Source organism: Sus scrofa, chromosome 7, assembly GCF_000003025.6.
Source record: "Sus scrofa isolate TJ Tabasco breed Duroc chromosome 7, Sscrofa11.1, whole genome shotgun sequence".
Classification (NCBI taxonomy): domain Eukaryota; kingdom Metazoa; phylum Chordata; class Mammalia; order Artiodactyla; family Suidae; genus Sus; species Sus scrofa.
This window is the reverse complement of record NC_010449.5, coordinates 121,774,968-121,789,989: the sequence shown is the minus strand read 5'-3', so window position 1 is coordinate 121,789,989 and position 15,022 is coordinate 121,774,968. Positions and strand designations below refer to the sequence as shown.

At 38.7% G+C, this 15,022-nt stretch overlaps 1 long non-coding RNA gene across 20 annotated transcripts in view; it reads right to left on the bottom strand.

Moving 5' to 3' along the window:
* LOC102163738 overlaps positions 1-15,022 on the bottom strand; it is a 55,587-nt gene that overhangs the window by 2,395 nt on the left and 38,170 nt on the right. For 4 of the 20 annotated variants that reach the window (XR_002346064.1, XR_002346063.1, XR_002346066.1 and 1 more), the window contains exons 7-9: positions 14,744-14,820; positions 9,459-12,204; positions 3,304-7,377 (exon numbers count right to left, since the gene is read on the bottom strand). This is a non-coding gene — a long non-coding RNA (uncharacterized LOC102163738). Of the gene's footprint in view, positions 1-1,961; positions 2,038-3,303; positions 7,378-9,458; positions 12,205-14,743; positions 14,821-15,022 lie in introns of all 20 variants that reach the window. The other 16 variants (XR_002346079.1, XR_002346072.1, XR_002346075.1 and 13 more) reach the window with 13 other exon arrangements.

Below are 15,022 nucleotides of genomic sequence, written 5' to 3'. Positions count from 1 at the left end.
CCGTATGGATATCACTTATATCTGGAATCTAATATGCTGCACAAATGGATCTTTCCACAGAAAAGAAACACATGGACTTGGAGAACAGACTTGTGGTTGCCAAGGGGGAGGGGGAGGGAGTGGGATGGACTGGGAGTCTGGGATTAATAGATGTAAACTATTGCATTTAGAGTGGATAAGCAATGAGATCCTGCTTCATAGCGCAGGGAACTGTATCTAGTCACTTATGATGGAACATGATGGAGGATAATGTGAGAAAAAGAATGTGTACATATATGTGTGTGTGTGAGTGTGTGTGTGTGACTGGGTCACTTTGCTGTACAGTAGAAATTGACGGAACACTGTAAACCAACTACAATGGAAAAAACAAAAATCATTAAAACAAGAGTGAAGATGCTTCACCCTCTTCATCTTAACTTATTTCCACTTGTACATTGATTACGTCTTTGGACCATTTTTTTACCGTAAAATCAAAATTCATCAACACAAACCAGGAAAACTGCTCTCTTATTTTCCTGACATCTGTCTATAATAGCATATCAAGTAGAGGTGACAGATTATAGTTCTTTCTATGGGACCTCAGCGTTTCAGACACATGGTACTCATCCCCCATGACTCTCATGCGCCATCAGTCGTCATCCTTGGTCCATACATGGGCCTCCTGGTTCTCACGTCATCTGCATAAGTGCATCGATTCGCTCATTAACTACTGAGAGTAACTCTATTTCACACTTTTAACAATACAGTGAATATCCGAGAGTAAAAAAAAGCCTTCAGAGATATGAATTTGCTTACTGCATTGCTCACATGGGTCTGTAGAGCACAGGACCGTGAAAGACGCTGAAATCTGCTAGCGTGCGTCCGATCTGAGGACTACAGAGCAGAGCAGATGGAAAAAAATTTGAGACTGTCTCTAAATCGATCCTAGTTTTCTCCATTTTGCTTGCTCAGTCATAAAAGTATGTGTTATTTTTCATGTCTTATACCCATATACGAGCATGGCTATAAATACAACACGACCCTTCGAAACAAAGATAACACCACTGGTCCACTTATTTCTTCACATGCCTTAGTTTCTGCAATTTATATGAATAGTATTTCTTGCCTCACCACATATACTCAGAGTTGATAACGCTTCATTTTGTTTTTATGTTGTTCCATTTTGTTTATTAGTTCTATCACTGATGCATTCGTATTAATAATATCAAAATTTAGGAATCCAAAATGAGAAGAACGATATCCATCTACACTCCTAACGTCCATCCATAGCATGATGTGCGAGAAAGGAAACAGACGAGCTTTCGCTCTGGGTTGGACCCCGGACTTCCAGACAAGTGCCATTCATGGTATATGACTCAAGCATCACCAGCTGTCATCACTGGTCCAGGTTTGGACCTCTTTTCGTTCAACCCACCTACTTCTGTTTAGTGAGGAATTCATCGTTTTTTTTTAATTAGAGTAAAATTGATTTATAATGTTGTGCCACTTTCTGCTGTACAGCATAGTGACCCAGTCAAACAACACACATACACACACATACACGTTCTTTTTCTCATACTACCTACCATCATGTTCTATCCCAAGATATGGGTTATGGCATCACTGTACGAATAGTGATTAACTATCTACGGATCACAAAACCTCAAGGACAAGAGCCTTCAGCATCCTCACTGTTTTTCTTGAGAACCACTGCCTAATTGAACATACTTCTTTCATTAATCATCCTCATGAGTCTAAAGATAGACTAAGCAACATATTATTTCATACATTTCTCCAATTTAATCTCCAGACCATGGCTAGTATTTTTCCTTATATTTATTTTATTTTTTATTTTTTGGCCATGCTTGGAGTTCCTGGCCAAGGATCAAATGTGTGCCACAGCAATGACAATGCCAGATCCTTAATCTGCTGTGCCACCTGGGAACTCCCATGCTGAATATTTTTTAAAATATTTTACTCACATTGGTTTTCACGTGCAGGCTAATTCATAGACTGTAGACCAAGGCTCATGCTTAAATCAGCCTGAGTGTGTCCATTCTAAAATGTAGAAAGTAGGGAGTCCCCATTGTGTCTCGGTGATAATGAACCCGACTAGTATCCATGAGGATACAGGTTCAATCCCTGGCCTCGCACAGTGGGTTAAGGATCCAGCATTACCACAAGCTGTGGTATAGGTCACAGACATAGCTCAGATCCCGTGTCACTATGGCTCTGCAGCTACAGCTACAGCTACAGCTCCAATTTAACCCCTAGCCTGGAAACTTCCATATGCCATGAGTGAGGCCCTGAAAAGATCAAAAAAAAATTTTTATCAAATGTAGAAAGCAGAGTAGGTGATTACATGATTGAGATGTTTCCTCTATTGATCTTTATTCAGTGATTATATTACATATTAATTGGAGGTAACATATAACTTTTTCCTGAGAAAACAAGCCACGCTGAACTTTCCACTACACCAGAACAATACTATTGGCCATTATTTATATCATCTACAGCATTCCTAGCTAGAGGAAACACCCTTGGACCACTTATGGTCCAAGGCATGTGGAAGTTCCCAGTCTAGGGACTGAACCTGTGCCACAGGAGTGACCCAAGTCACAAGAGTGACAACTCCAGATCCTTAACCCACTGAACCACCAGGGAACTCCTGGACCATTTATTTCTTACCTGACTTAGTGTTTCAATATTTAATATTATTTCTTGCCTTCCTATATTTCTTCATAATTGGAGGATATGGCCCCCTTTTCGTCTTTATTTATTTCTTTTATTGATTCATTGGCTATAATAGAATCAAAATCCATAAGCACGGAGACCCCAGAAAAAGACCCTTGTGAAATAAATCCTAGATCTGTCTGCAGGATCGTTTCCCACAGAGGTGATCGGCTAGGTCTCGTTTTTATGTTGGGCCTCAACGTTTCCAGCACGTAGTAGTCACCATGGGCGACTTACGACTCATGTGCCACCAGTCGTCACCCTTGGTCAAGAACTGGCCCTCTTCTTCTCCACTGATTTCTTCATTTGTTTATTGATTAATTCTTCCTTTCCATAAGAATTAAATAACTGAATTGCAAAAACTTAACACACGATCTTTAAGTTCCTTAAGAGCTCTCAATAGGATCATTTACCATGTGGACTACATCTCTTTTTTAATCACTCTTAAGTTTGCAAGTATTACTTCATCAACATAATGTTCATGACACCGTCATATTTATCAGTGAACCACTGTTGGTCTCCTTGGACCAACAATACGGTGGATACCCTTTAAAAACACCCAAACCACGATGAAGCTTTGCCTACACTCACATCAGTCTCCATGTTCCGGACACGTTGAGGCGGCCAGAGAGAGCAGGACTCTTGAAGATGCTTACATTGACCTGGAGCACCCACTCTAGGAGCACAAAGCAGAACAAATGAGAAGAAGATTGAAATATTCCTTCCATTTATCCTTGCATTCCACTTTGCATTTTGTTAGTCATCTAAGCATGTATTAAATGGTGGTATTTTTCTTTCTTGAGAAAACAAACAACAATGAACAAGACCTTGACCAAACAAAAACAGGGACTGTTATTCACATTGTAAATATCATCCTCAGCCAAAGAGGTAATACCTTTATAACATTTCTCTCTTAATGGCCTTCAGTGTCTTTAATATATATTAATAGTATTTCCATTAACATATTTTCATAATTAGACAATGCTTCGCCCTCTTTATTTGTATACAGTTGACCCTTGAACAACACAGGTTTGAACTTTATGGGTCCATTTATACAGTAAATATAGTACCTGTATTTTCATTTTCGAGATCTTTAAATTAATAAATGTGACTACATATAATAGATAGGTTAACAAGGACCCACTGTATAGCACAGGGAAATCACTGAATACTGTGTAATAACCTATATGGGAAAATGAAAATCTGAAAAGGAATGGATATATATATACACACATATAGCTGATTTACGTTGCTGTACACCAGAAACTAACACAACTTTGTAAGTCTACTATGCTCCAATAAATTGTTTGTAAAAATTAGCTAACTGTGGAGAAAAGTTTGTGTTTGATTAAGAGTTCATAATATGTGGATCAAAAGAAACAGGGTTTCAATCCTGATTCTAACCAAACTGGTTCAGAGTCCTGACCTTGGGTGCGTCGTTTGTCAGTTTCTTGGCTTCTGAAGCAGAGACAGCCATGAAAGGATTTTTGAACCCCTGAGGTTACCCAACAAAATGGTGCAAGGGTCAACTGTGTTTATTGCTTGGTGCTTTCACTGATGCACTTCTAACAATGCACTCAAATTCCATAAACACAAAAACTGAAAAGAGGATCCTCGAGATCCCTGACATCTACCCGTAGAATAACTTCTCAGAGATGTTGCAGACCAGGTGGCTTATCGGGCTGGACCTCAGAGTTCCAGACAAGTATTCATCGTTCATGACTCATACTCCACCAGTCATCATCATTGGTCCAGGGCTGGCCTTCATCATCTCCAATCATGGCTGTGTCTTTACTAAATCATTACTTCACTAACAAAGATAAAATGAAGACCTAGAGGTCATAAAATCTTGAAACAAGACCTTTGAATATCTCTAACATTTCTCCATAGAATTACTTTCCACAGACAATATGTGTGTTTCATGAACTGGCCACAATGTCTCCTACATAGATTAATTAATATAATACTTCATATTAAGCCCATTTTACTGTTGGAAGGTGACAAAATTGTGTCTTTAACAAGGAGGGTTCAAATCAACTGTGACTCATATTAAATTGAATAATACATTATACATTAATTCATTAATTGAGTAATTAACCATGAAAACGAATAAAATAGTCTTTCTTTTTTCTCCTCAATTGACCACAGATGTGCTAAGCTGGCCCACACACGACCTCCATTTATTTAATTTGTACATGTAGCCATTTATTCCCTTCCAATAACAGAGTTAACATCCATGACAAACCACCAAACCAGAAGCAATTACTTTGACTATTACTTACGTAAGTTCTATAGTCTTTAATTGAATCATTGCACATCCATTCTGCAGAGTACAAAACAAATATTAAAAGAGACAGATTATCTCAGATAGATAGATAGATAGATAGATAGATAGATAGGGAGATAGGACAGCCTAGATTCAGATTTTTTCTAGTGGAGTTTTAAGTCAACAATGGACTATGAATAAATTTTAGTGCTTGTTGTATATTAAAACTCTGAATGGCATATTTGTTCGCTGAATCAAAAATTTAATTTAATGAATATAATCAACAACTTTGAAACCAACACCAAACAAAAGAATAAGAACTATGGCCACTACACATATTTATACATCCCCATCTGGTCAGGTGAGAGCTCTAACTTCTTGCTAGATGAATCTTTTCCTGGAAAGAATCAGGTTCATCTGAATCTTGGATTCGAGTATATCTCCATCAGCCATTGTCCATGCTTGTCCCATCTTTATACATGTAAGCATGTAGGCAGGGATATCGTTACACACGGAGTCACTTTATCTTCCATTTTTTACAGCAATTGGACCAACAAGCCAGGAAGAGAAATCCTACCTAAATATATTGACCATTTCAAAAATTAAGAGCCTCGATCTCGTCTCTTTATCTGGAGAACAAGTACATAGATGTGGATTCATCACTCTCCTTGTTCCAGAACACATGGTCCTCATTGGTCCATACATTGCCTTCTTTCAAGTAACTGATTAAACTATTAACTTATTCTTGTATACATATGTATATCCATATCATTAATATCTGTGACTCCACAGAAACAGGACAATATTAATCCCTGTCCATGTGGCCCATCAAGCACAGAAAAAAGATCACATTTTTTTCTTGGTTGTTTTTTTCATTAAAAATAGTGAAAATCCATTGGGTTAATCATAACCGACCATGCGACAGATCCTTAACACATATCTCTGCATAAGTCCTCTCTCAATTACGTAGTTATTTAATCAATAGTTAATTTAAGTAAACGTTTTACCCTACTCTTAATAAAACAAAAATCCAAGAACCTAACCCAGAAAAACAACAGGTGCTCTCACATCCATTTATCTAAATGCTCTTTACCCAAAATGGTCGGCTTTAATAAATTTATTTTACTGGAACCCAGTGCTTCAGAAATATATTAATAATGATTTTTATATTATGTATATTACATTACATTCTCCCATATTTGGACCAGGAATAAACCATTTTGTCCTTATTCATTTATACTTCCTTGATTTATTTGTGCATTGAAAATACGATATTCAGAAACCCAAGCACAAGAGCAAACTTGAAAATTTTTAACTCTTACAAAAAGCTTATTACCATAGGAATAGCAAAGAAGGATGAATCTTCTGTAACGGACCTCAGAGTTATAGGGTTTAATCAAAGTCCTCGACTTCAGACACCCCAGGGTACTCATCATCGATCCGGGCTAAGCAATCTTTTCCTTCATTTATACCTTTGTTTATTGACCCATTCGTTGATCCATGACGGATGGTTACATCAACACCCAGGAATTTTTGAAGAGCCAAGAACAAGACCCTTGGATGTAACCAAGACCTGTATAGGCTCTCTTCCCATAAACTAGATCTTTTCTCAATAGATACGGTCCCTTTTTGTAGTGGCCCTCACTGAGGTGTCTATGGATCAACGAGCATCCTTGCTTCACGCATCCTCCTCCAACTCTCTTCCATCTTCCCACAGGACAAGGAGCTGTCCCATAGGACAGGGCATGACGACATGAATGTGCTAGGACCATGCCCCCCCAGTGCAATCACATTGCCACACACAGCTCCGAAGAACCTGAAATGTGGAGAGTGCAACTGAGGAGCTGAATTTAAACAGCCACAGGTGGCTACTAGAGACAACCAACCACAGTGGACAGTGTGGCCCTAGGTTTTGTTACCAGATGAGAGTTTAAATCAAATGCAGCACAAAAATAAGATGGATTATTAATCCGCTTTGAAAATGAATAAGATGTATTCCATCCTATTTTTAACCAGAATCGCACCCCACTGGATTAAACTATAAGCTTTGTTTCACAACACACTCACATCATGGGCCTATGGATGGCGTAGTCGAAATAATTCAAAGGACGCTAGCGAAAAACCCACCCCAAGATCTCGTGACAAGATCTTTTGACTACTATTATTTTACTTTAGTTGTTGGGTTTCTTACCCAGAAAGGTAACAGCCAAGATCTTCCTCAGAACAGACGGATGCAATCAGCCGTGACCTTCATTCTGTGGAGCAACGTTCAGAAGGACAAAGGGTCCAGACTGACTTAAAGGACATCAGTTGGAGGTGCTAGGTTAATCATGAAGTCGAGTCAAGTCTCACTGTCATCACTGACCCAAGAACAGCATCCTTTTTGTTCCTCGATTTACCTATGAACGTTAAAGAATACGATGAACACGTTTGAGCGCATCGTTCAAAAATAAGAACCATGACAACTGCTCCTGTCCAGCTACAGACCCTCTACCCTTATTATAGGTAAGGGCCTACATAATCTTTTTTGTTGCTGTTGTCTTTTTAGGGCCGTACCTGCAGCATATGGACGTTCCCGGGCTAGCGGTCAGATCGGAGGTGCAGCTGCTGCCCTACACCAGAGCCACAGCGACGCCATATCTGAAATGCAACTGTGACCTACACCACAGCTCATGGCAATGCTGGATCCTTAACCCACTGATCGAGGCAGGGATCAAACCCTCATGGATACAAGTTGGGTTCGTTACCACTGAGTCCCAGCGGGAACTCCCATAATCTTTTTTTTTTAATGGACTCAGTTTGTACAGAAAAGGATGACCTTAAAACTTGTGATTCATGCCATATTCTCACCAAGTTCTGTGCTTGACACAACTCATATATTAACTCAATTATTCATTGTTTCATGTATTCATGGAATACTCAAGCATACACTCAAATATACAAACACACACACAAGAAAACCCACGAACATCCCAGAATAGAAATGACCTTCACGTGGAAGGGTTCATATGTTCATACCAAACTATAAACAGAGCATCAGAAGTAAACACAAAGACCAGTCATGATTCTTGCTTCATACTGAGCTATGTTCACCCCTTTTAAACCACCGACTGTGACTAGGACTTATTCACAGGTAAGAATACATCAATATACAAGAATTAACTAACATTAGAAAGAACACGCGAATAAAATTTATTGTCTCCATATGTCCATTTCGTTATCCACAAAGATCCAAACACTAGATGCTTTTATTGTTTTTAATAAAACTCAGCAAAGTTAGATTAATAAGAACACTTTTCATGAGGCACGTTCTCAAGACGAGCTACGCTCATTCTTTCTTCAGTTAAATAACTGCTTAACAAGCAGTTATTTAAGTAGTCTTTCCCTTCTCTAAATAAAAACAACCCAATAAAACAACCAAATAAAAAACAACCACCTGCTTCAAACAACAACACTGAGTCCTACATACATCTATATACATACTCCTTCCAAAACAGGGCAACAGAGCCTAAAGAATGTGTGTCACTGAATTCAGGCCTACAGAAATGTATAATAATAACCCCTTTTTCATTTCATGCTCTCATAATTGGTCCATGGCCAGGTTTCTTTACATTTACCTGTTTTCACATTTCTCCATGTAGTCATGCATTTCTTCACTCATAAAAATCAATCTGTGCTCATAAAGCGTGCACACATGTGATCAAGATACCTGCTTATTTTGAACTTCTGCTATAAGCTCATTTTCATAAAGGAAAAAAAAAAGAGAGACCACTTTCAAATGATGGACCTCAGAGTTACAGACAGCTTTAATCAAAATTTTGGATTTCAGACACCCTCCAATCTCATCATTGGTCCAGGCTTGACCCTCTTTTTCTCCCTTAATTTATACCTTCACTTTCCCAAGAATCACAGATGCCCAAGAACAGGGCTGTTGAAATAACTATGATGCTTGTTTCTAGACTTATTTCTGACAGAGCTTTCAGACTAGATCTAAGTATAACCTTGCTTCGTATCGGCACTGTCTCAAAAAGCAGCCCATAACTGGGCCACGTTCATTGAATTCATCCGATTTTAAACATGGCCTAGTGCTCATTCAAAAACCACAATGGTATCCTACATCCAGAACACACACAATATATGTCACCTTCTGAGCGCTTCCTCTAAACGACTAGTGGGCCAGATTGCTACCACTATGGAAACGCTTCAACCACCTGTGAGCCAGAAACAATACGGAAGCACAAACAGTTCTGAAAAACAATGAAATGCCTCCCATCTTTTTTTTTTAAATGAACCTGCTGAAATGTGTTCATTCTACTCCTTGGCCCATAACAGCCCACTCTCGGTCCATACTTGTTGTTCCTGGATTTTGTTTTTAGGTTTACAGCCCTCTTTGTCCTGTTGAACTACCCTGATGATCACACATGAACAAACCACACAGACCAAGAAAAGAAACTCTCCTTGCCACGAAAGGGCGCCTTACCCACGGAAGCCATGGCCACCATCGTCACCACTGGACACGGACGGAATCCAGCGTGGGGTGTTCATTCGGCAGGAAAACGCGGGTGTTTTTACAAAAATGAAAAGTGTGAATTTAGATTTTTTTTAATAGAACTTAGTTCTGCACTACTAAGTTCATCATAAACATTGGTTAGTGTCACATTTTCAGCATCAGTCCAACAGTGGTATCTTTTTCCACTACTGACTTAATTTTTAGTGTGAAATAAAATAATGAAGGTTTTTTAAATGTTTTTAATGAAGACCACTTAATCCGTCACCCAATATGAGAAGAACTAGACCTATTGTTTTCATTTGTCTATATATTCCTACAAAAAAGCAAAAAGGCCAGTTTTTAATGGAGAAAACTTTTGCAAAATATGATGAATTTAAATTCTTTTCTTTTTTGCGGGGGGTGGGGTGGGGGAGCCACAAAGGAACTTTATGAATCTAAATGCCTGTTTCACAAAACAATCTGACCCATGGTTGATGCCGTATACTTGAAATATGCATATATTGATTTGTTTATTTATTCACTGATTTGGTATTATTCCATTATACATTATAGTTATCTACTCTCTAAAGAAAACACAAACTCGTGGAGCCACCTGCTACTCAAATCTAACTATGATCATGTGCAACTTCCCTCGCGGATGGGATTTGCTGCAGTGATGGAAATATCCTCTATTAGCCACGGGCTCAAAATGTGGCTAGTGCTACTGAGGAATTAAATTTTTATTTTGGACCATTAGACGTTAAATGTTAACAGCAAGATGTGTTTAGTGAGAGGGCTCTATATAATCCCTCCCTAAGGAAGGAGGGGCCTGGATCTTTATTTAGTGGACCTCAAAACAGGATTAATCCTACCCTTTCACATGTTAGGTATGCTCCTCAGTGGCCCACGATTTATTAAATAACAGATTGAGATATGAAATTATTCTTGTACTCAGTTAAAATAATAGCACTAATATTGGTGAAACCTAAGGACACTTGATGAAAATGCTGAGGCCCTCCCTCTATTCATTTGCTTACTACTCACAAAAATCATCAAAGAAACGCATTTGCTTTTTTAAAAATAACATCGATGAATACAAGAGAATTCATAATTATTATATTCACCAATCTCTTGCTTAGACCTTTTCCATGGTTCAACATCAAATCGTCTAATTATTTTATTGTCCATTATTGACTACATTAAATTACTATTTCTTAAAATGTCTTACACGCATGTGTTTCTCATGATGTGTTACATTATTATTGGATACATTTATTATATTAAGTGTTATTACTATGCAATTATATAAATATTTTTGAAACGAGACACACAACCAGAAACTCACCACCCACTGAGAACCGCACTGAGGTTCACACGTGCATATCCAGACGCTCCCAAAGGAGGAGCAGCCTCAGTCTCTTTTATTGAACTCCAATTTTCAGAAATATATTAACAGTAATTCTTGGCTCATTAGCTCCTTTCATAATTGGGTGAGGTGTAGCCCTCCTCTTTATCCGTGATTTATTCATGCATTGATTTACTTATAATAACACAATCCATATTCATGAGCAACGAAAGGTCAAGAACACAGTCCTTGAATATTTCTGACTTCCTCTGTAAGCACATTTCCCAAAGATGCAAAGGACCTCAGAGTTACAGACGGGGTTTAATCAAAATATTATTCAGATGCCCCACGCATACTCATCATCGATCCAGACTTGGTACTCTGTGCCTTTGTTTGATATGTGGTTCTTGACTTATCCTTGAGGCATTACTAATAACACAATCCACGACCACGAATTAGGAAAATAAAGCCAAGGATCCTTGAAGATTACGGACATGTCGGGGAAAGTTCACTCCTTACAGAGCTAGAGAAGTAGCTCTCTTTGGACAATGCACCCCAGCACTGCGAATATGAATTAATCCATTTCTTTGCATCATATCAGTTCCATACTAGTCATTCATCCATGAATACTCTGGCCTCTTTCATTTAATATTCTTTTTTTTTTTTTTGCTTTTTAGGGCAGCACCCGTGGCATATGGAAGTTCACAGACTCGGTAGGGGTCGAATTGGAGCTGCAGCTGCCTGCCTACGCCCCAGCCACGAGAATGTGGGATCCATGCTGTGTCTGTGACCTGCACCACAGCTCACGGCAATGCCAGAGCCTTAACCCACCGAGCGAGGCCAGGGTCGAACCCACATCCTCATGGACACTAGACAGGTTCGCTATCGCTGAGCCACGATGGGAAGGTCCCTATTTTTAAAACAGTATAATGAACTTCCGTTTTATACCTCAACTAAGAAAAAGGCGAAGCTGTCTATTTTCCTATGTTCTCCTCCTCAAGGGCTTCATCGCCTCTAACAACATCGAGGGCGACGTGCTTAAATCTACTGCGCTAAAAGAAATTAAAAGGAATATTAACGTTTTCTGAGAAGGACGGACATGCCCTTCATCTGCTCATTCTAACAAACGTAGGCATGTGCTGAAATGGATTAATCACAATTCTGAACTCCTAACACATTTTAAGCATCGGTCAAGGCATGGCCACCTTGGAGTTATTTGCCTACGCAGCCATTTATTCCTTGAACCATCCCAGCGAATTCCCATGACCAACCCCCCAGGTGAGAACCTGGACTTTCATGAGTACTTACGCGAGCGCTTCTCTCTTTATCCGGAGAGGCAAAGGTCAAGGTCTCCATCACAGGCTAACGACCAAATGCGACAGTGTCTTCACTCTGAGCAGCAAAAAGCAGATTTTAAAAACAATCCATCTACATTTAACCATTTTAAATAACTAACAATCAGGTAACCATAATCCTTGGTTTGCATTCTATTCTCAACACCTAGAAAGAGAGAGCTCTGCTTTGTATCGATTAGCTTGTGCAATTTTTAAATTTTAAATACTATAAGGAACACCACTGAATCTGACAGTAAACAGAAGAAAAATAACCATAATTATTAAGACTATGTCTCTCTCCTTCCTACCCACAAGGAGCCACAATCATCTTTTCTCTTGAACTTGATTTGTGCATAACTGGATACATGAGCGATTCAATCCATGGTACAACCTCACCAATGGTCCAAGCTTGACCCTACTTCATCTATTTATTCATGGGAATTTGGGGTTAATAGATGCAAACTATTGCCTTTGGAATGGATAAGCAATGAGATCCTTCAGTCGGGCACTGGGAACTTTATCTAGTCACTTAGGATGGAGCAGGATAATACGATAAAAAAGAACCTACACATGTATGTGTAACTGGGTCACCATGCTGTACAGTAGAAAATTGACAGAACACTGAAACCAGCTATGAGGAAAAAATAAAAATCATTATAAAAATATATACGTATATAGCTATTCATTCACTCACTAATTCCTTTACTTAATAACACATGAGACCATCCCCTTATTTTTCTAAAGGAATTCCAAAACTTTGAAACAACCATCAAAATAGAACTGAAACACTATTATTTACACACATCTCTGTGCACACTGGAAAGGCCTAGAACTCTTTATCTTCCAATGGATATCACTTGTATAAAACATGATAAATCTCGGCGTTCCCGTCGTGGCGCAGTGGTTAACGAATCCGACTAGGAACCATGAGGTCGCGGGTTCGGTCCCTGCCCTTGCTCAGTGGGTTAACGATCCGGCGTTGCCGTGAGCTGTGGTGTAGGTTGCAGACGCGGCTCGGATCCCGCGTTGCTGTGGCTCTGGCGTAGGCCGGTGGCTACAGCTCCGATTCAACCCCTAGCCTGGGAACCTCCATATGCCGCGGGAGCGGCCCAAGAACCAAGAGATAGCAACAATAACAACAACAACAACAAAAAAAGAAAAAAAAAAGAAAAAAAAAACAAACATGATAAATCTCTATCTTTACATCCAATTGCATGCGTTCCACTGATGCATCACTGGCTGACTTTTTTGCAAAATTGATTGAGATAAATGCACACATGTGTTCACTTACAATTATACTTCAATATCTGTGATCCCCTCACACTGGATAAGTACCTTGAATAATATTTACATCTGTCCTCATGTCACTACCCAAAAGAACTGGCAAACTGGTTCCTTTAATGGTTGTGTGCCCCATAAAATTGCATAAAGAAATTGAATTAATCACTAATGTGGTCGTATAAAACCACCTCATCATTGTTCCATGCTCTCCCTCTCAATTACACAGTTTATTCAATCAACTATTTATGTAAATGTTGTTCTCTTTGCTTAATAAGATGATCTATTGGCATCTCGCCGCAACACAAAACAAAAACATTGGGTTTTGTGTGTAGATGACCATATGCTCCTTACAAAAGTGACAAGAGTCTTGACTATTAATTTATTGGGACTAAGAATCTCCAAATTGTTTTCTATATCTGTGTTTGTCTATCTACGATCTGTGTTTGTCTATGTTTCCTTACATGCCTTAAAAAGGAGTACACACATATCTCTCGTATTCCTCATGCATCGATATATTTTTTTATTCACAGGCTAATTTATTATAAAAATGCTATTCATACCCCAAACAAAAGAGCTCAAGATTAAGGTGTTGCAGGCTCATTTCCCACAAAGAGAATAATGAGATGTCCCTTTCTGATGGACCTCAGAGATGCAAATGGGTTTAATCAAAATTCCTATTTCAGAAACCCCATGACATTCATCACTGGTCCATGCTAGGAATTTTTTTTCATTGATTAGTTTCTGGTGTACAAATAATAGCATAATCACAAAATTCCAAAATCAAAATCCTTGAATTTTCAGCTCTTGTCCCCTACAGAGCCAATAAATGACATTTCTTCTGTAATGGAACTCACAAAGCTACACATGTGAAGGGGTCAACATGCCTACTTTGCATCAAACCCACATTCAGCATTCCTTCCTGTGGGGCCTTCTTTTATTTAATTCATCTGTACGTCAAAGAAGGCGCAGTAAAAAATAATGAAGCCACCATCTTTAATCACCTCTGGGCTGCCCCCAAGAGTTATCAGTCCCTCTACCCATATGCAATTAGTTAAATCAGCCATCGTGAAAAATAAAGAACAGTATTAAACTGCTCGAAGAACAAATTCGATAACTTTTATCCTCTTTTAAAAGGACCCGAGTTGTGGTGATTTAGATTAAACATAATTTTGGTTGGTGACACATTCCCATCACTGGCCCAAACGTGAAATGTTTATATATTTCATGTATGTAGCACATAATTATAACTTTGGAATTCTTCAGCTAATACCCATGAATAAGCCACCCAAACGAAGAATGTGAACCAGGGGACTTACTTATATTAGACTTTATGCTGCTCGCTCATGATAGCAATTCTTTATTAAATGATTAAATCAGCCATTCTCTGTTCACTCTGGGGAAGAAAAAAGCAGATTTAGACCAGATTTCGATTTTTTAATGATTGTTAGGCAGAATTAGATAACAATAAACTTAGGCTCAAAAATGTAATTTGTTACTAATTCAGTATTGAATTCCTTGCTGAGAATAATATAATAACACTGTTAAGTCCACCACATAGCCCAAGATTAAGGTCTGTAACGATTACAAATACCCAC